The sequence below is a fragment of the Taudactylus pleione genome, unplaced genomic scaffold (assembly GCF_031769625.1).
Source record: "Taudactylus pleione unplaced genomic scaffold, aTauple2 ptg000214l, whole genome shotgun sequence".
Lineage (NCBI taxonomy): Eukaryota > Metazoa > Chordata > Amphibia > Anura > Myobatrachidae > Taudactylus > Taudactylus pleione.
The window spans coordinates 4,617,986-4,638,831 of record NW_028284616.1 but is presented as its reverse complement, the minus strand read 5'-3'; positions in this window follow the sequence as shown (position 1 = coordinate 4,638,831).

The following is a 20,846-nucleotide window of genomic DNA, read 5'->3' as shown; positions in this document are numbered from 1 at the left end:
CCAGGGATGGTTGATAGATTGTTCTCCTGTTTTCCTCCTGTTTAACTCGGTCTAACTTGAAATTAATATAAAAAAAAAGTAATTACAGTTTGGACTACACACTATGACTGCCACATGGCTTGCCAGCCTACCATTCACTAATAAATAAGGATGGATACATGTGGACACTGATTACAAACAAACCCTAATACCATCCACCCATTACAAAGGGTGTTATAAAAGTCTCAATCAGTCAAAGGCCAGCATGCCAAGGTCTTACGTAGTTCAGATTTCTCACTACTTTTATAGATTATTGTCCATTTACTCAAAGAATATTTCTCTCTGCACTAAATGATCCCTGTTCAACAGTGCAAGGGCGCAGTGTATATACCCAAAGAATATTATTTCTCTCTGCTCTTACCAGTTGTAAAAGCTTGTATATGAAAACATAACCTATTGGTTCCAATGACCCCAAAACCCACTAGCAACTGATACTTGGGAGTGATTGTTTTGCGTAATTTTCTTTCCGATGCTACCTGCTCCATTTTCTTATGTTGATCATGTAACTGTTGTGCTCAATCTATTCACCCACCCTGGTTGTAAGTGCTTATTAATCACTTTAATTTGTAGTGTCACTGCTGTTTAATGCAGCCCCCAAGAGTTGAAATGTCAACAGGGTCAAAATGTAGACACGGTTAAAATAGAGACAAATCAAAATATAGACATTTAAATGTTGACACAGCTAAAACCAGTAAACCGTGAGCCTGTCATGTTAGACTGATTGCAATTAGCAACATGATGATACTACTCTTGTAATGCTAAATGCATTGAAACTTTACAGTCTGATTGTAATTAGTGTATGATAGTCTATATGCTATGAGCTGTTGTGGAACTTCGCATGTTACCACGTGTAGTTACATTGTATTTACATTTAATACATTAACTGCCTTACCGCTAAACCCCATTATGGTTGTGCTGCTGTTACAGCAGCATACATTACTTCCCGTCACCGCTAATGCGTTTCACAGTAGTGCTAAATATATGACAAGAACAGTAGCGCTAGTCCCCTGCCTATATTTTGATTGGAGGTTACAGTATGTGCAGTGACCTATATTTTAAATGTCAACATTTTGCCTGTCTATGTTTTGATTAGGTCAAAATGTCGACATTCAAAATATAGACATATCTATATTTTGTATTAAGGATATACCACTATATGTGCAGTTAACTATATTGTTACTGGCACCTTCGAACTGCAATTCTAACATGATATTCATTTAAAATATGTCTATAAATGCCAGTTGATGTGTTTAGACACATGTACGTTAATAATTAAAAAATTTTTTGGTTCGCAATATTTTTTTTTCTTGTGACCAAAATGTAATAGATGGTAAATAATATAGTCTCTGTTCTAATTGTAAAATTTTATGGTCAGTTTGTTTGATATTTTACCTTAATAACATAAATTAAACACGATCTTCATGTTCCTGCAACCTTACAACATTGTTTAAAACGGGATGTAGTCGGCATCCTGGCGTGCAGGATGCCGATGGTCAGAAGACCGGTACTGAAATCCCGACAGGTCGGGATCCCGGCACCAGTATCCCGACCATCGGCATCCTGAAGGTAAGTATCGGGGTGTTAGGAGGAGGTTAGAGTTAGTCATTAGGGGGAGGTTTAGGGTTTAGCATCGGGGAGGTAGTGTTAGGATTAGGGTGTGGGGATGGGGAAGTTAGGTTTAGGCACTAGGGGGGAGGTTAGGTTTAGGCACCATGGAGGGGGTGTAAGGTTTAGGGTGCGGGGAGGGGGAGGTTAGGTTTAGGCACTAGGGCGGGAGGTTAGGGTTAGGCACCGGGAAGGGAGGGTTAGGGTAGGGGTTAGGAAAAGACTTACCTTTAGTTCCTATGGGTGTCGGGATGTTGCTGTCGGTATTCTGACCAGCGGCATCCCGACAGCCGGGATTTCATACCCAACCCTTTAAAACAACAGGCTGATAATTACATATTTTGGTTGTCGACCATCTCATTTGTCTACATTTTAACTGCACCTATATCTTGACCGTGTTGACATTTTGACTGTCGACATTTATTTTTGTTATTGACCTTTTGTCCCTATCGACCGTATGACCATGTTGATATTTGTCCCTGTTGACCTTTTGACATTACGACAATCGATATTTTGGTGTCTAAGATTTTACAACATCTCGAATATACATTTGGCGTTGGTATGTAATTTGTGCTGGTGTCTCTGTCTGATTGAAGGAAAGTATTACACTGTAGTATATCTTTTTTGATATTATTCTTTTTTTGGTAACTACAGATCAGGAGCAGACTTCCAAGTCTTATTGCTGAAAAGAAACAAGTGTACAATGTCAATTTCATGTTTGATATTACATATATACATTTATACATATATACACATGTATATTATTACACCTGTTAACATAAGGAGATGATGTGTACTGCATTTTAGACAAGAGCGATAATTATCTCATATTTATTTTATTTGTTTTTCAAATCTGGTGTCGTGCATCCAAGAGTAAGGATGCACATTATGGTGTGCTTGAGGAGTTCTTTAAACTAAATTACACCAAGTGACCCTCTAAAACAGAGATGAGTGAAATTTTCCAAACTGTTCCTTGAAACAGTCTTAAATTCCACATTTGGCTGTTAAAGTTCACATCTTTCATTGGCGTAACAAATTGACTGTTGTCATCCCAGCTCTACTCTGTTTTCTCACATGTCTTACAGCTTCAGACTTGCTGCATAGCTGAACAAAAAGTGACTAAAACAATTCTGTACTTGGAAATCTGTTGTGTTTTTTTTTTGCTGCGTGGCTAGTAAAGAATGCATGACTGCTGGGACATTATGTAGCTAATTATCCGAAGACAGAAGCACTAATTATGTCTTAGGCCAGTAGAAGTTACTAGAGCACGACACATTACATCAGTTCAGACTGCAGTAGCAAAAAATAACTGTCAGCCTTAGTTGGCAAACATTACAGAAATAAGAACTTATATAGAATTTTACTTTACAAAAGACACTCACACAGCATTGGTAACATTCAGTGTAAACCTGGAAAATAGTATGTGGCGGAATGGGTACAGAATGCTGGAGCTCTGGATCCCAACTCTAGGTAAATAACCCTAACCTAACCCTCTCTCCCCGGTGAATAAAACCTAACCTCCCCCTCCCCGCACCATAAACCTAACCCACCCCCCTTAGTGCCTAACCCCTAACCCTCTCTCCCCAGTGAATAAAACCTAACCTCCCCCTCCCCGCACCATAAACCTAACCCTCCCCCCTTAGTGCCTAACGCTAACCTCTAACCCTCCCCCTAAACCCACTACTTACCTTCGGGATCACGACGGTCGGGATGCCGGCTCCGGTATTCTGATAAGTGTCGGGATTCTGGCATCGGCATTCTGAACGCATCCCTATTTGTCACAGTTAGGAATTGATGCAGAGTTGACACACTTTTTAGGTGCAAAATGCATTGTTTTTATACTACACACATGTAGGAGAAATTCTTACACATCTTTGTCTATGAAGATCCAGATGCATTTTGTGCTTATTTCTAGAGAGTTTTTAGCCAAGGAAAACAATTTACTCCCCCTAAATTTATAATATAGAACTAGAATGTGTTATGTTTAGCAATTGAACAGTAACTAAAACTCAAAATACTACCCACTCATTTGTGGGTAATATTTTGGTAGAAAGCCCTCTGTTACATATTTCGGGGGAGTGACTGCACGTCATGCCCCCATTTTGCCATGCTGGGGGCTTGCTCTGCTATGCAGAGCATCTTTGTTAGAGTGCCCACTCAACTTCCCCCCCTGACCGCGGGACACCATGGCCATGGGACATTGCCCAAAAAGCGGCACTGTCCCACTAAACTCGGGATGGTTGGGAGGTTTTCTCAAAATACAGGGCAATAAATACAGGAGACAATGGAATGCAGTCACCTCCGGGCACCAGCCCTGGAGGGGGCACACTTACCTCCTCAATTGCTCCAGTTTCTGATTTATGCACCCCAGAGCATGAATAAAGCCGGGAGCCCAGGGGGCATTTGCCGTGGCCTTTCTCTCCCAAGGCCCCCACCCTGGAATCCGATCTCTAGGGACAGATCTCAAGCAAGGAAACCGCCCCAATGTACATAAACTTGGAAGTGTTTTCCTCCTTTCTTCTGTAAACTCTGACACATGGGCCCTGATTCAGACCCACTCGCGAGCGGCTGTCCGCTCGCAAGTGGGTCGATGTTCTGCACTGAGCATGCACACGACGGAGGGAGCTCCGTCGTGCGCATGCGCCAGACGCGACGAGCGAAGGAAAGTCCTTCGCTCGTTGTGTCTGATCAAAGGGGGCGCGCTGTCGATGTTGATTGACAGCACGCCCCCTTTGGTGGGCGTGCCTCCCTGACGGGGGCGTTCCCACGGGAACGCCTCCCGTCAGAAGCCGGCCCACTGACATCACTAGTGATGTCAGTGGGAGTGATTTTGGCTCTGATAGAGCCAAAATCACTCCGGAGCTTGCGGTTGAAAACCTCAACCGCAGGCTCCGGCTCGCAGTTTCGATGGTCGCGATGGTCACGACCATCGCGGCCATCAAACTGCATGCTCATATAGGCTGTGGGTGGTGACCCACAGCTATACGAGCGTCCAGGAGGACGCTCCATTTTTATGGAGGGCGGCCCTCATTCAGAGCGTGCGCTCTGCTCAGAGCGTACGGCTCTGAATGAGGGCCATTGTTTTTGATGTTTGTGATTTGATGTGATGTTTTAATAAAAATTGTTTAAATAAAATAAAAGGGGAACGGCAGAGCCTAGGAGTGCATGGGCCCTCCCTCCTTTGTTGGTTCTTCCCCCTCAAACACGTGGGTCCTGCTTCCTCTGCTGTTGCTGTGGTAGCAGCAAATAGCAAGAGCGGTGTTACAAGTCACGGGCACGCCTTGTTCCTCTACAGCAATTTACCTCCTTCTGGCAGTATTGTTCCAGTTCCGTTGGTTGCTAGGCGATCCAGACCAGATGCCGCAGGGTGTCACGTGTTGTCCACAACACGGCATGATTGGTTCCTTCTCTTATTTGCGCACACTGGCCTTTTGCCACCTTGCTGTCTATAGCGCGTGGATCTCTCGGCTCTGTTGCATGGTCAGCGTTCCTGTTGTTCCAGATCGTAGTGAACCCTGTTTCTCCAGCTCCCCAGCCACTCAATCAGCTTGCAAACTGCTACAGGCTCCCAGGCCGCTCCATCGGCCCTCCAGCCACTCCATCAGCTTGCAAACTGCTAACAGATCTAAGCAGCACCACCGGCTCTCAAGCCACACCATCAGTTCTCCAACTTGTACTACCAGTTCTAAGCCACACCATTGGCTCGCAAAGCTGCATCACCGGCTCTCAAGCCATACCATCAGTTCTCCAACTTGTACTACCAGTTCTAAGCCACACCATTGGCTCTCAAAGCTGCATCACCGGCTCTCAAGCCGTACCATCAGTTTTCCAACTTGTACTACCAGTTTTAAGCCACACCATCGGCTCTCAAAGCTGCATCACCGGCTCTCAAGCCGTACCATCGGTTCTCCAACTTGTACTACCAGTTCTAAGCTGCACCATTGCCTCCCAAAGTCGCATCACCGGCTCGCAAGCCACACCATCAGTTCTCCAACTTGCATTACCGGCTCTAAGCCGCACCATCGGCTTCCAAAGCTGCATATTAAGAAAGGAGGGGGCCCCTCCTCTCTTCAAGGCTCCTCCTCTCTCCCCGGTTGCTGGCAGCAGACTGTTGCGGCTGACCGGCGACCGCAGCATCAGTAGACTCTGGGCACTAGACTGTGCCCAGAGTCTACTGCGCATGTGCAGGTCACTGGGAAAATGGCGCGGCTGTGTCGGAATTTTGTGCAGGGCTGAGACACCCAATGCGGGACCTTGGAGAGGTAAATATTAGATAATATGGGTGCAGGGTGTGCGGTGCTGGCCCCCCTGTATAGATACGCCCCTGAGGAAGTTTTTGTGGGTTCTGCTGGGGTGTTGGCAGGGGAGAGAGTGTGTGTCTGGGTACTGGTAGGGTGTCAATATTGAGTGCAGAGGGGAGGGTGTGTGTCTGGGTACTGTGGGGGTGTTGATAGTGAAAGCAGGGGAGAGAGTGGGTGCTTCTGGGATGTTAGTGAATGGAGGGGGGAGGGTGTGTGTCTGGGTGCTGCTGGGGTGTTGGAAGTGAATGTAGGGGGAGGAGGGTGTGTAACTGGGTGCTGCTGGGGTGTTGGTAGTGAATGTGGTTTAGGGGAAGTGTGTGAGACTGCTGCAGGGACTGTGGTGTTGGTAGTGAATGTGAGCCGAGTGGGCACCAACAACTATCTCACCTCCTAGCTCCTGGTTTGAGCTTAGAGCTCGATTCAGACTAGATGCGTTCGCAAGCAGGCAGCGTATGCAAATCCCGCGATCACACGGCAAGGCATTAGTACGCCCACTGTGTCTTAGCGTGCGATCGTGGCGTGTAACTATACTTCCACTAGCCTATCTTAAGACGCCCACTAATGCACGCCATCTCCAGGAAGTGTATGCAACCATCAGCAATTTTTAGGAACCGCAAGCACTATCACTCACTGAATGTAATGGTGGTATGTGATGCCTCCCTCCAGATCCTGTCCCTGAATTCCAAATTACCCGGGAGTGCACATGATTCATTCGTCATCCGGCAATCAAGGATTTGTCATAATTTAGACAACCTACAAGCTGGTGATGCATGGCTTCTGGGTAAGTGGAGACCTTTAGTTGAAACCAATGCAAAGCTTGATACACAGTGATCCTGATTGTTGTATTTGTTTTTTCACAGGAGACAGTGGCTACCTTTGCACGTCCTGGCTGCTCACTCCTTATTTGGCTCCCACACCAGGGCCACAAAGTGAGTATAATTCCGCACTTACAGCCACCAGGCAGGTGGTGGACCGCTGTATCGGCCTTTTAAAAGGCTGATTCAGATGCCTCCACCGCTCTGGTGGCGAACTCATGTATTTGCCGGCTATGGTTTTGAAAATTGTGGTCCTGTGTGGGATATTTCACAACATCGCCATAAGGAGTGGTGTCCCAATGCAGCCAGAGGATGCCTTACCTGAGGATGGCCCCCCCGAGGTTGGTCGGAGGTCAGTATGTGGGGGGGCCATACGCGATGATGTGGTGGCCAGATTTTTCAGGTAATTATTGACAAACATTTACTTAATTGTCCCAATGTCTACATGTACGATTGTAATGTGCCTTTTTAATCTTGGTTTTCTTTTTTTTTTCTTGTCTTCCTTTAAAAACCATGTAAAAACGATGCCTACTACCTGATCCACTAAATTGTCTACATGTGGCCACATTGGAACTAACTTGGGGAACAATTATTTCATCGCCTCATTTGTGGATTCATGTTGGCCTGCTACTTATTTCAACAGTTCTTGAGTGTTGATTTTGTTTTTTGTTTTTGGTGTAGGTTGTTTTTTGTAGTCTGTTTTCACTGTGTGAATTGCTTGCCACAATTCACTTTCTGTTTGTGTTTGGTGTGTATTAAAGTTTTGTTTTCCGTTAAAAAGACTTTATTTACACATTACAAGCACGTGTAACCTGGCTCAAAAAATGCCACCTTTCATAATGCCGAATCCTGTAATGTGTGAAATGGTTAAGTCTTTGAATATGCTTTGTGGCTTAGAAAAAACAACAAAGGTATTAGGGTGAATCAGTAGTTTGTAAAAAAATAGGCCTAAGCAGGTTTCAGTTTCTATTTACATTACCCACCACAAGAAAAACAACAAACTGTTGGATTTTCTACAAACCTATTGGTATGGTGAGGTGTTTAATGTGGCAGCTTACATACTTACTAGCGCTTTGTACAATCTAATTTACCTTACTGTGAAGAACATGACCAAATAGTGGACTTATGGAAGGTTAAACAATGTAATATTTTCAGTCAAGAAATGAGACTCGTTAACATACAACGCTATTTTATTTTTGAAAAAATACAAAACAGAATAACACAAAAATAAAAAATCAGCTCCAAAGGAGCGCCGCCATGTGGTCCAGGACCACTAGCATGACAATGACGTGGCCACGCAAGGCGGCCAAGCCCTCCTGCATACCATGCATCCGCCTCTGGTCCTCTGTTGGTATAAAAAAAAAGGGATCCTTAATGAAATTACACCTTACATTAGAAGTTTAATAAACAAACTAAACAAATAAATCTAGTTGCAAACAAGATGCAGTTTGGCGGAAAAAAAAACAAGTACTGGCAAATGCTAAGATGGTATCAATACTAAATGATAAATGAACACACAAAAAGGCGACCCAAAAAGGACGAAGTACCCTTGTTAGGGTAAACCAAAAATACCCAAGAATGAGTGTTTTGACATGTGTGATATGTATCAGTGGAAAATATCCAAGACATTGTATATCCAATTAAAAATGTATTTTTTAAAAAAAAGAAAGGGAAACATACCGGTAATTGGGCTTGATGGTCTTGGAGGCCCTCCATCCTCCTCCTCCTCGGAGGTGGGCCAGTGCTGGTGGGTTGAGGGAGGGGAGATGGCGGAAACGGTTGACGGGGCGGAAAATCGAGGGGGTGGTGGAGGGGAGGGTGAAGAAAAGAGGGGGTGGTGGAGGGGAGGGTGAAGAAAAGAGAGGGGGGGTGGAGGGGAGGGGGAATTTTGGGGGTGGTGCAAATTGGGAGAGGGAGGGGACTCAGCTATTGGCCGGGCAGGGGTGGAGGGGGAATTGGGGGAAGGTTGGGGAGATGGCCTGGGACTTGTCATCGGCGTCAGGGGCCGAGCCCGGCGACGAAGTCTGCGGCGAGGCCGGCTTCTGCGTTCAGCCCCTAAATGATTATTGAAAAATGTTTTATTTTTTTTTTGAAGGGGGGGGGGTGGAACACAAATTTACAACTACAAAAATGTACAAACATTCAAAAAAAGGAAAACATGCACACGCAGTCATGTCATAAAACAACAAACAAGGCTATACTGAAAACATGCACACACAGACATGTCATAAAACAACAAACAGGGCTATACTGAAAACATGCACACACAGACATGTCATAAAACAACAAACAGGGCTATACTGGAAACAAACATGCACACGCAGATAGGACCGCAATAAACAAACAGGGCTATACTGGAAACAAGCACACGCAGATAGGGCCGAAAACAAATAAAAAAAAAAAATAACACTTACTTGCAGCGATCCGCAGCCGAAAACATGCCAGCAAGCGGGGGGTGCGGCACCGCAGATCCGACCACCTGCGCTCTAATTGCCCGATATTACGGCGTGAGCCGAAGTAGCGCAGGTGGTGGCGAACCTCCGCATAGGCCGATCGCTTTGCCCGTTGGTGATGGGGGGAGGCTGGCTGGTGATCCTCTGGTCCATGACCTCGGTGAGGACCAACAGCTCCCGTGTGGTAAATGCGGAGGCTCTCATGATGGCAATGATTTTTTTAACAACAAACAGTTTTAATAAAGGCCAGAGAAAACATTTGATTGGCTAATGTACTTTGTGAATTAACAGGAACCATTGTATTGGTTATTGTATGAGTCATGTGTCCTACAGGCTCCAAAATATAATGTGAGTTATGATAGGCTTCATGCAGTGACATGCGTAAGCTAATTTAAATAAAGAAATTAAAATAGTAAAATAGGCCTATCAGAAACACAGGAAAACAATAGGATAATTGGTTACAACATGTATTTTTGATAAAGTAAACCATTGGTGAAACCATACGTATTCTGCGGGAAAAATGACACACACGGACAAGAATAAAGTTTATTGTAAATGAAAAAAAAAACGGATTGCAAACATGTGAAGAGCAATTAAGCTAATTAATATATTGATTGACATGATACGATTAAAGTATGTATGCAGAATGAACGAGCAGGTAATCGAAATCTGACAGGCCCACTTCCGGTTTGGACTTGTGCGAGCGTTACCTACAACCAAATTTGGAGATGGACGGTCGCAATTTTGCTCGTTCATTAGCTAGAGGAGGGGTTGGGAGACCTTGGGGCGGAAGATTAGCTACGAGCGAACTTACGAGCGAGCGCTTGGATTTACATTTTCTCGCTCGTTCGTCGAACGAGCGATTAGCCACTTGCGTACGGCTCTGAATCAGGCCCAAAATGCATAATAAAAGCACACGCTAGCACAGAAACATAATGCATAATAAAAGCACATGCTAGCACAGAAACATAATGCATAATAAAAGCACACGCAAGCACAGAAACATAATGCATAATAAAAGCACACGCAAGCACAGAAACATAATGCATAATAAAAGCACATGCTAGCACAGAAACATAATGCATAATAAAAGCATACGCAAGCACAGAAACATAATGCATAATAAAAGCACACGCAAGCACAGAAACAATGCATAATAAAAGCACACGCAAGCACAGACACATAGTGCATAATAAAAGCACACGCAAGCACAGAGATGGTGGGACGGGACAAATTTATCACCAAAACGAGTGATAAATTTCACTGTGTATGATAAATGATGCTCAAGCCAATCAGCTCCCAACTGTCAACTGTTAGAAAAATGACAGTTGGGAGCTGATTGGCTGGAGCACCATTTATCATACACCGTGAAATGTATCACTGGTTTTGGAGATAAAACTCATTAGTAAATGGGGGCCTTACATGGAGAGAGAGAGCGTGAGTTTAGTGGGTGTGGGGTGGAGACTATCTGTATCTATGGTTCTTGTGCTCTCAATTTGTTCAGGCTGTGGATATCCCGTCCAGGGAAGTCAGCTCTAACTTCTGTCTTGGACCACCTATCCGTCTGGCATGCTGGCCATGTTCTTGTAGATTGTTTTTAAGGCATACTTGCCTACTTTCAGGGAGAGGCCAAAATTTCGTGGAGCTCTCCTGGACTCCTAAGACAGTAGTCAGCCTCCCAGATCTGCCTATATCCCTGGAGAAGTGCCCTGGGGTTCAATGACACAAAATGCAGTGGATCGCATAATTGTGACAACACCTCCTGATTTGCAATATTATACAGATGGGAATACAGATTGTAAACTCCACTGGGGCAGGGACTGATGTTGTGAATGGTAATATATTCTCTGTAAAGCGCTGCGGAATATGTGTGCGCTATATAAATAACTGGTAATAATAATATGCAATTCAGAGTACTACACACCTCCCACCAGAACCTCCCCCTCCGGCATCTCCCAGGAAGCTTAGGTAAAAAGTCAGCAAGTATGGTTTAAGGTGACTTTTGAAAATATGCCAGCTTTTTTTCACCTCCTCCACAACATTTACTTGCATTGTTACTGTAGGTCTTGCCAAATGATAAGTTTGACTGGCACTCAGAGCTGTCCCTTTGCCTGCACCAGTCTTTGCACAATAGATTAGACTATAAAGCATACTTGCCTACTTTTGTAAAAGCATTTCAGGGAAATTTTGAAAGCAACACCTATGAGCGCGGCGGTAAAGTGGCATGTACTGCTACATCTGAGGAGCATGTCATAAAATGACTTACATCCAAATGTAAACGAGCCCAAAAGCAGTTAGTAAGATCTATTTTTTGAAGAAAACACACTGATATATTACAGAAAATACATGTAGCCATAGGGATCACTGTCCATTATAACGAATGCAAGGAAATTATACTAATGATCCCATTTGAATGTAAATATATCTGTTTATTTTTATATATAACATGCGTAATAGGGGTAAGGTAGAATCAGGGAGATTGCTGGACTCTTCAGGGAGACAGGGAGATTGCTACTGTTTCAGGGAGTCTCCCTGACAATGAGGGAGAGTTGGCAAGTATGCTATAAAGTCATCCTCAGCAAAAATTAAATGGGCTGCCCTCTTTAGCAGGTTATTGGTTGCTTGTACCTGCCTGATGGCTAGTCACTGGAAATAGGGCTAAAGTTACAAAATGTCAGTTTGGCAAAGCTGCCAATGATTGGCGGCTTTCACCAATGGATTTAAAAAGGTAACAGTTGCTGCTTGCTTGCACAGTACTCCATATTCTTACGTATAAACCTATTATTTTAGCTCCTTTGTTTACACAATTTAGTATCATTTGACAAATTTACTGTGCAAGGATTGATTTTGGAACAAAAAGAAGACATTGGGGCGGTAAGTGTTAATATGCAATGGCAGCAAGTATGCTTCAGACCCAGTTGGTCAATCTCTGTACCTGAAAGAAATGTATGAAAATGTAGCCTTAGTTCTCACAACGCTCAGCTACAAGGATCACAGATGGATGATATGTGATGATCTTAAAGTACTGTTCATACTTCTTGGACAGCAAGTATGATAGGCAAATTACCTCTGCTTTTTGTGTGAGTTGGACAGACAAGCAAAGGCCAACACGGGATTAATGGGCAAGCATTTAAAACCTAAACTTAGTTTACGTTGCTTGTTGTATGGCTTTCTATAAAACAACAAAACATTAATTAAAATGCTAAACCCACACAAAGCATGTTATGTTTCAAAAACAACTATGGTTAATCCAGGGCCGAAACTAGGATTTTGGTCACCAGGGGCAAGACAGTAATTTGGCGCGCCCCCACCCCGCCCATTATAAGATGGCCTTTCTGACATAAATTTAATATCCATCTATCTATAAATATATATATATTAATATGGATATATATCTATATATGGATATAGGGTCCAGGATAGAGGTGACAACGCCAAGACATAACAGATGGGACAGCAGAAAGGGGTAACAGGGACAGGAAAGAGGTGACAAGGCCAGGAAAGAGGGGATAGAGCCAGGGCCGAGGTGTCAGGACAGAGGTGACAGGACAGGAAAGAGGTGACAGAACAAAGAGGGCAGGGTAGGACAAAGGTGAGAGGTCACCTTCCCTTCCCTTAGTGAGCACACTTAACAATCATCCCCTTTTTACTGGACACACATAGCAACCCCTCATTTAGTTTGCCCTTACTAGGCAAACTTAACCCCTGGGTACACTTACCCCCACCATCTGTGCACACATAGCAACCCCTCTCTCAGATACCCCTTTTACACCAACCGAATAACCCGGGTTATTGCTGGGTCGACCCGGGTCCATTCTCTGTGTGAACGGCTCCCAGAAAAATTTCCCGGGTTGATTTACCCGGGAATCTTACTCGGGTTGAGAGCAGGGTTGAACACGGGTTGTTCCTGCGTCATGCGGCAGTGTGAACGGGTGCTACCCTGCTTATTTGACCCGGCTAGCTCTGAAAGATGCTGATTGGAGCTTCTGGGGCACTGGCAGATGATGTAATTTGTCAGTGCCCTGCAGAGAGATGCACATGAAGCCATCGCTTGCCTGCCTAACCTCCTGCACCACAGCAGCCTGACCAGCAGCCACAAAAGCAGGCAGGCACACAGCCTGCCATAGCCAGAACTGCAGCCTGCACCACAGCCTGACCAGCAGCCACACACACAGGCTAATACACAGCCTACCACAGCCAGAACTGCAGCCTGCACCACAGCCTGACCAGCAGCCACACACACAGGCTGATACACAGCCTGCCACAGCCAGAACAGCAACCTGTAGCAATGCTGTAAGCAGTCCCCACCGGTCTCTTTTGTTGCCTTTTGTGACCATCTTTGTCAGACCTTAAAACAGACCATTTTTAATGACTTAGCAGGGATTACCCGGGTTCAGTGTGAACGGGGCAAGCCCGGGAATAACCCGGATCAAGTTGCAGTGTAAACGGGGTCTGAAGCCGAGTTCGACCCGGGATTGACCAGTGTTCAAATTCCAGGGTCGGACCCGGGATTTTGGTGTAAAAGGGGTATCAATGGCCACATTTAGCACCCCCTTGCCCTTCCATTGCTGGGTACACTTAGCCCTCCACCCTCTCCTCTATACTGGGAACTTAGAACCCCCCTCCCACCTTCTTGGACAAGCTTATAACCCCTCCACCCTTGCCAGGAGACTTACCTCCATTATCCTTTCTTTCCTGGCGCACTTAGAGCCACCGGGTATAGCTGTCCGCATCTTCTCTGGAGTCCCGCTGCCTGGCTGCCTCCCGACTATCCAAACAGCACCTCTGCAGTCACTGTCTGGCACTCTGGCTCCCGCTGATATGAGCCTAATGTCAAGGCCCTTCCAGCCAGGCTTCTCCTACTTCCAACGGAGGAGTGGTCACCGGTCAGGTGCAGCACAGCAGAGGAGCGGGAAACAGAGGAGAGGGGAGGAAGGAAGGGAGGTGGAAGTTAAAACAGCAGGGGGTTGTCAAAACCGGATAATTGGCGAAGACAGAATCTGTTTGCGATTGGAATCTGCGCAATGCTATCTTGTAAAGGGCGACAAGACTCCATCTTAGAAATAAAATCTCACAGCACTATTTTGTAAAAAAAAAGGTACATAGTCAGCCTTCCTCAAACACAGGCAGACAGTGTTTAACAAAAACACTAACTTATTAGCATTTGGAACCATATACAAAGCCCCTACTAGAGAAAATCCCTATACCATAACACGACACAATATACCGTGGTGCTATGAGCATTTTTACATAAGAATATAGGAGCTGTGGCAATTGTAATGTAGCCTAGCTATGGAGCTACACAATTGAGCCCATCTTCAACCCAAAACAGGCAGAATAAACAGGGAGGCTCCGACAGCACAGCTGGAAGCCTCCTTCCTGTATGAGAATTAAATTCACTGTATAAACACATTTTGCAATTGCAGTTTAAAAACATCAGAAAAATACATGTGTGCTTATGTGTATATATATATATATATATATATATATGTATGTATGTGTGTGCATGTGGCCCATCATGCATGGACTTACATGTATGATATCACACACAGACTTATATTTGAAAAGTAGCAAAATTCCCTGCAACTCATACACACAATGTTAAACAGAACACAGTCAGCTTTTTAGTGATCCTTCCCAAAATCATACTGGCATGGCCACACACACACATAGATGCCCTTCCAGCTTAGTGCTGCTCGCTGAGTACCCCACAGACCCTCAGACGCACAACGCAATTCAGTGCTGTTTCTCCCCGCATACATACATTTAAAGCAATGGTCCCGTAACGCAAAAAGGATTATTATTACTTGGTTTAAACGCAATGTCAGTATATAAAGAAATTAATGTTTTCTGTAACTATGGCTTAGTAAATGACAATTGGACTGTGTTTGGTACCGTACTGATCTACTCTGTTTCCACAGCGTTCCGGTGGCATCGGTGAGAAGATCAGAACATGCGGCTATGAAATATGAATGTTAGAGAGAATAACTTCTTGAAATGTTGTATGCCATAGTTTAGACTAGATTTATTATGCAGCGGGAAAGTGGACACAATCAGGTTGTTGGAGGCTGGGTTGTGTCTTTGCACTGACCTATGAATTGTACCGTAACGGAAGAAGCAAGAAGAGGAACCAATGAGAACCTGCCAACGTATTCTATTGTATTGCTTATCACAGTACGGGTATATATGGTATATATGTGAGTGCTCTGAAACAAGATGCCAGTCTGCAGTGTTCCTGTTATGCTGTTCGATGGAGGTCTCATTATTGATGCCGGTAACTGGTCCCAGAGTGCACGCGTATGTATTGACTGTACCTTATGACCTAATGTTTGTACAATTTATTTTGCGCTCAATGTTAGATCATAGCGTGGTAACATCTGTACTTTTACCTGAATAATAATCTTTAGCGCGTTGGACCGCTATTCAACTGTCTTAGAGTTTTATTAACGGTATAATTAAACACAACGCTAATTAGCGACATCTTGTGGTTTTAGAAGGTATAGGCAGGTTTTGTCTTAGAGGTTCTAGGCAGGTGAATCTTAGAGGTTTATAGGCAGGAATGTACTAAAGGTTTAGTTACAATTCAACAGATGGGGGCTTATCGAGTGAAGTCACTTACCTGCTTACACGGTACATACGTCTATCGATATTTCAGCAAAGGGTGGAGTGGCCACATGCAGGGTTTGCCTGCAACCGCTTTGTGCTGAAAGATCGCTATCCGTCTCCGTGTGAATCAAGGAAGCTGACTAGAATCCAGGGACAAGAGAGGAAAAAGTTTGTTTTCCTCTGTTGATAGAACCTTACGTTTAGAGGAGTGCCGCAGTATTGAGTACGCGGCTGAGACGCATTTTTGCGTACGCAGTTAAAAAGTCATTATACGGTTGTGTGGTAGTCGCATTATTGTGTATGCGACTGGTCGCACAACAGCGTATACGTACTTCTGGTTGTGCTGCCATGTGTTTGAACAAATCCATTGAGGTTTACATTTTTTTTCTATTACCGATATCAGGGTTAAACGTGTATTTTTCTGTGCAGGAAAAAAGTGTGTAACAGTGAATACTTGTTGAACAAAGTTAAGGGTATCATATGATCCTTAAGGGCTAGGTGCAAGGGTTAGCCTAGTCGCTCGGTAAGCAGCTTTACCATTCTATACACAGTAGCAGGTGTACATGTTGTCTTTGTTGTATAGAGGTGCGTGAGAGTAGCCGACATATAAACTCTCATAGGTTTGGAAGTTGCCTTACTAAAACTTATACGGGTGTGGAAGTTGCCTGTTTAAAATCTTATCTAGGTGTGGAAGTGGCCTTACTAAATCTTATCCAGGTGTGTGGGCGCCGCCGACTTAAATCGTCCACAGGTAAGTGAAAGTGTCTTGATTGTCTTTCACCGGCTTAAATCTTTATTGAAAAGCGTAGGAGTTGTCTCAGAATGAGAGCCACGCAAACAGTAGAGATGTTAGGCAATGATGTGCTGCTAATGGAGGCGCCGATCAGGATCAGACCGTCGTATCATACATACCAAGTACAGTACTTATGCAATAAGGTATTGTGATTTATGGTTTAATATGACGAGAAAGAGTGTTAGACCGTTTCCCAGAATTGGTAGTTTCGATAAAAATGTGTTAGATAATGTCCGGGATCACATCAGTTTGATGCGTTCCCGAGAGAAAAAGGTTAAATATTTTGAATATTTAAAACTGTGGCAGCACGAGGGGGAAATGTGGCTGAAGGATGTACCCGCGACGCAAACAGGCATCGCGGGCACAGTCTCGGGCAATGCGCCGGTGACGCTAAATAGCGCTGTTGACTCATCGCTTGATAGCGCGCATGCACTGCAAGGTAGCGTCGCAGAAGGTAGTACAGATGGTTCACGCGCACCACCTCCGCCCTATGCGGATGGGGGTGTAGGTGCAGTGAATGAAAAAAATACCCATAAAAATGTAACAAGCAACTTGTACCCTCTCTTAAGCAACTATAAAGAAAATGTTTATGATGCTGATGAGGAGCCTATTGTAATGTCTGCCATTTTCCATGCTGTGCAAATGATAGATGCTGCATCACCACAATCACAGGTGGTGCCGCCATCTCCATCGGTAACAGCAAGGGAAGTGTTAACACACTCTGCACCCATAGAGGAAGTTGTTAATACCATACGTAGCAGCAGCAGATTAAACCCCCAGCCAGGTAACCAGGTCAGAGGTAGCAATGCTGCCGGTCTGCATCCCATTCGGACAATAACTGTTCCGAATGGAAATGCGGATGCAAACGGTGTAGTGCCCACGAGGGAAGTAGTAATGCATTGTCCATGGACAAGAGCAGAACTAAATTCCATCATAAATGATTTCCCCAATCCCAAAAAGGAACTAGCCAAATGTCAAAGATTTTTGAGAAATTTGGGTAGTTCTCATGAGCCCACTAATAAAGATTGGCGTGTGGTGTTAAGGGCCTGTCTGCCACGCAATACCGACGTGACAAAATTTATCACGGATTGTGTATTGGATGGTGACGTTCCCTTAACAGACCAAGTAAACCAAGGTAACATTTCCCACATTGTAACTCAATTGGGTATATATTTCCAGTAGTAGTTAACTGGAACAAAATTTTCACCATTAAGCAGAAAGAGAGTGAGACTGCAGAAGATTACTGCGATCGGGCTCTGCAGGCTATCACCCAGTACACTGGGATAGAGGATATTAAAGGTAGCACTCACCACAGGGGGATGATAGATACGGTACTTGTGGACGGTCTGAAAGAGAGTTTAAAAATTCAGGTTCAGACCTCACAGCCTGGCTGGCGGGGACTTACAATAGATACCCTCATAGAAACCGCCATTGAACATGATAAGAACATCTCCAAGAAGAGAGAAGCCCAGAGCGAGAAACTAATGGCTGTCAGTATACAAGCTCTGGAGGGAATGACGGTAACATCATAGCCAACAGACACACTTGCACTTGCACTTGCACACACACTCACTTCTGAACAAGTAGGTGCTCTCACTAACCCCACTCAACAACAAACACAACTCTATCCCACTAACCCGATGCAACCACAGGTCCCAGGCTATCCACCACCTTCTTATCCCCCACAATACCCTTACCCTCCCTATCCTTACCAATACCCACCACCTTTCCCTCTTGCTCAAATCCCACAACAATCTTTTCATCCACCCCGTTCAAAATTATGTTTTAACTGTCACCAAGTGGGACACATAAGTAGGTACTGCAAAGTGAAGAACACCACAAAGGAGTACGAGTTTCCCATGGGTTCATAGGTAACCCCAGTATCTTCTCCCAGGCCTTATATGACTGTTTATAATCTTTTCAACCTATCAATGGATCTGTTCTAATGTAAAATGTGAATGATTTATTGTTGTATTTTAGGTCATGTTTAAATTATATTAAACTGTTGTGCTTTATCTCCCACTCATAGGACACAAGGTTGCTAAGGATAAACGGCAGCCATGCCAGGCTAAGGTCGAATACTTGGAATATTATCCAACCCAGTGGCCCAGACATTATTTAGAGCAGTAGCTATTAATAACAAGATTTAATTGCAGGAACCTGTATGCAGATACTATATCCCAAGCAGCCTCATGTGAAAATATGATAATGAGGTTACTGTACAGGGTCTCACGAAGATGAATGCGAATAACAGAAATTGAAAATGTTATTAACTAACATATTTAATGCAAACTGTCATGATGTAAAATCTGGAGAATTTCTTATGATCCAAATTTTTTTTAGCTCAGGTTATTTGACTGATCGGTGGAAAGGTCCGTATCTGACGATACAGCATCCTCAAAGGGTGGCCGGGGAAGATACGTGGGTCCATTCCACTCACTATAGGGAGGTTAACCAACCGGTGGAGATACAAGGCAGAGACAAGGCCGATAACGTGGACCTGTCGATTGCGAGCTTGTGCCGGAAGGATTAAAAAGGTGACGGTGAGATATCTGAGCTAAAGAAATGTGTAGATCAGTGCTTCCAGCAATGGAGTGGTCTGCTGTGGTCATCCTAGTTCTGTTTTTCCAGAGTTTCTGTCATGATGATCTGTTTGGGGATACTCAGTGTCTGTGATGGGGGACCGATAAAGGAGATGTGAGCTGATGGCGGAGCTGATGGAGTGGAGTCAGGAGGAGTGCAATGCCAATCAGGGGAGTGCCGGTCCAATTTCAGTACAGTAAATTGTTGTGAAAATATGAATAACAATAATAAGGAAGAACTGTATTACAATCCTGAGTTATGAAGAAGTGTATAACAATGTAGCCTGAGTTTGAGTGGTCGTGCATGGATATAACGTTTATGTTGTTTTAAGTCATCTTAGGTAATGCAGTCCCAACCCCTTCCAAGGCTCTCCTTATAGGATAGGTGCATCCCCACATCTTTCCAATGAACCCTTAAGGATCCACGGTGTGCGTATAAGGGCAGTTTTATGTCCCTCCCGGAGACGCATTATCTGAATGGTTCAAATGACCACACTGTGTCATACCATAATAACATTGAACGGTATATTTTCATGCATGGCTAAACAGATTCAGAACAGGTTATGATAGCGCTTGATTGGCTATCAAAGGGTGGACTGTCAAAACCGGATAATTGGCGAAGACAGAATCTGTTTGCGATTGGAATCTGCGCAATGCTATCTTGTAAAGGGCGACAAGACTCCATCTTAGAAATAAAATCTCACAGCACTATTTTGTAAAAAAAAGGTACATAGTCAGCCTTCCTCAAACACAGGCAGACTGTGTTTAACACAAACACTAACTTATTAGCATTTGGAACCATATACAAAGCCCCTCCTGGAGAAAATCCCTATACCATAACACGACACAGTATACCGTGGTGCTATGAGCATTTTTACATAAGAATATAGGAGCTGTGGCAATTGTAATGTAGCCTAGCTATGGAGCTACACAATTGAGCCCATATTCAACCCAAAACAGGCAGAATAAACAGGGAGGCTCCGACAGCACAGCTGGAAGCCTCCTTCCTGTATGAGAATTAAATTCACTGTATAAACACATTTTGCAATTGCAGTTTAAAAACATCAGAAAAATACATGTGTGCTTATGTGTATATATATATATATATATATATATATATATGTATGTGTGTGCATGTGGCCCATCATGCATGGACTTACGTGTATAATATCACACACAGACTTATATTTGAAAAGTAGCAAAATTCCCTGCAACTCATACACACAATGTTAAACAGAACACAGTCAGCTTTTTAGTGATCCTTCCCAAAATCATACTGGCATGGCCACACACACACATAGATGCCCTTCCAGCTTAGTGCTGCTCGCTGAGTGCCCCACCGACCCTCAGACGCACAACGCAATTCAGTGCTGTTTCTCCCCGCATACATACATTTAAAAGCAATGGTCCCGTAACGCAAAAAGGATAATTATTACTTGCTTTAAACGCAATGTCAGTATATAAAGAAATGAATGTTTTCTGTAACTATGGCTTAGTAAATGACAATTGGACTGTGTTTGGTACCGTACTGATCTACTCTGTTTCCACAGCGTTCCGGTGGCATCGGTGAGAAGATCAGAACATGCGGCTATGAAATATGAATGTTAGAGAGAATAACTTCTTGAAATGTTGTATGCCATAGTTTAGACTAG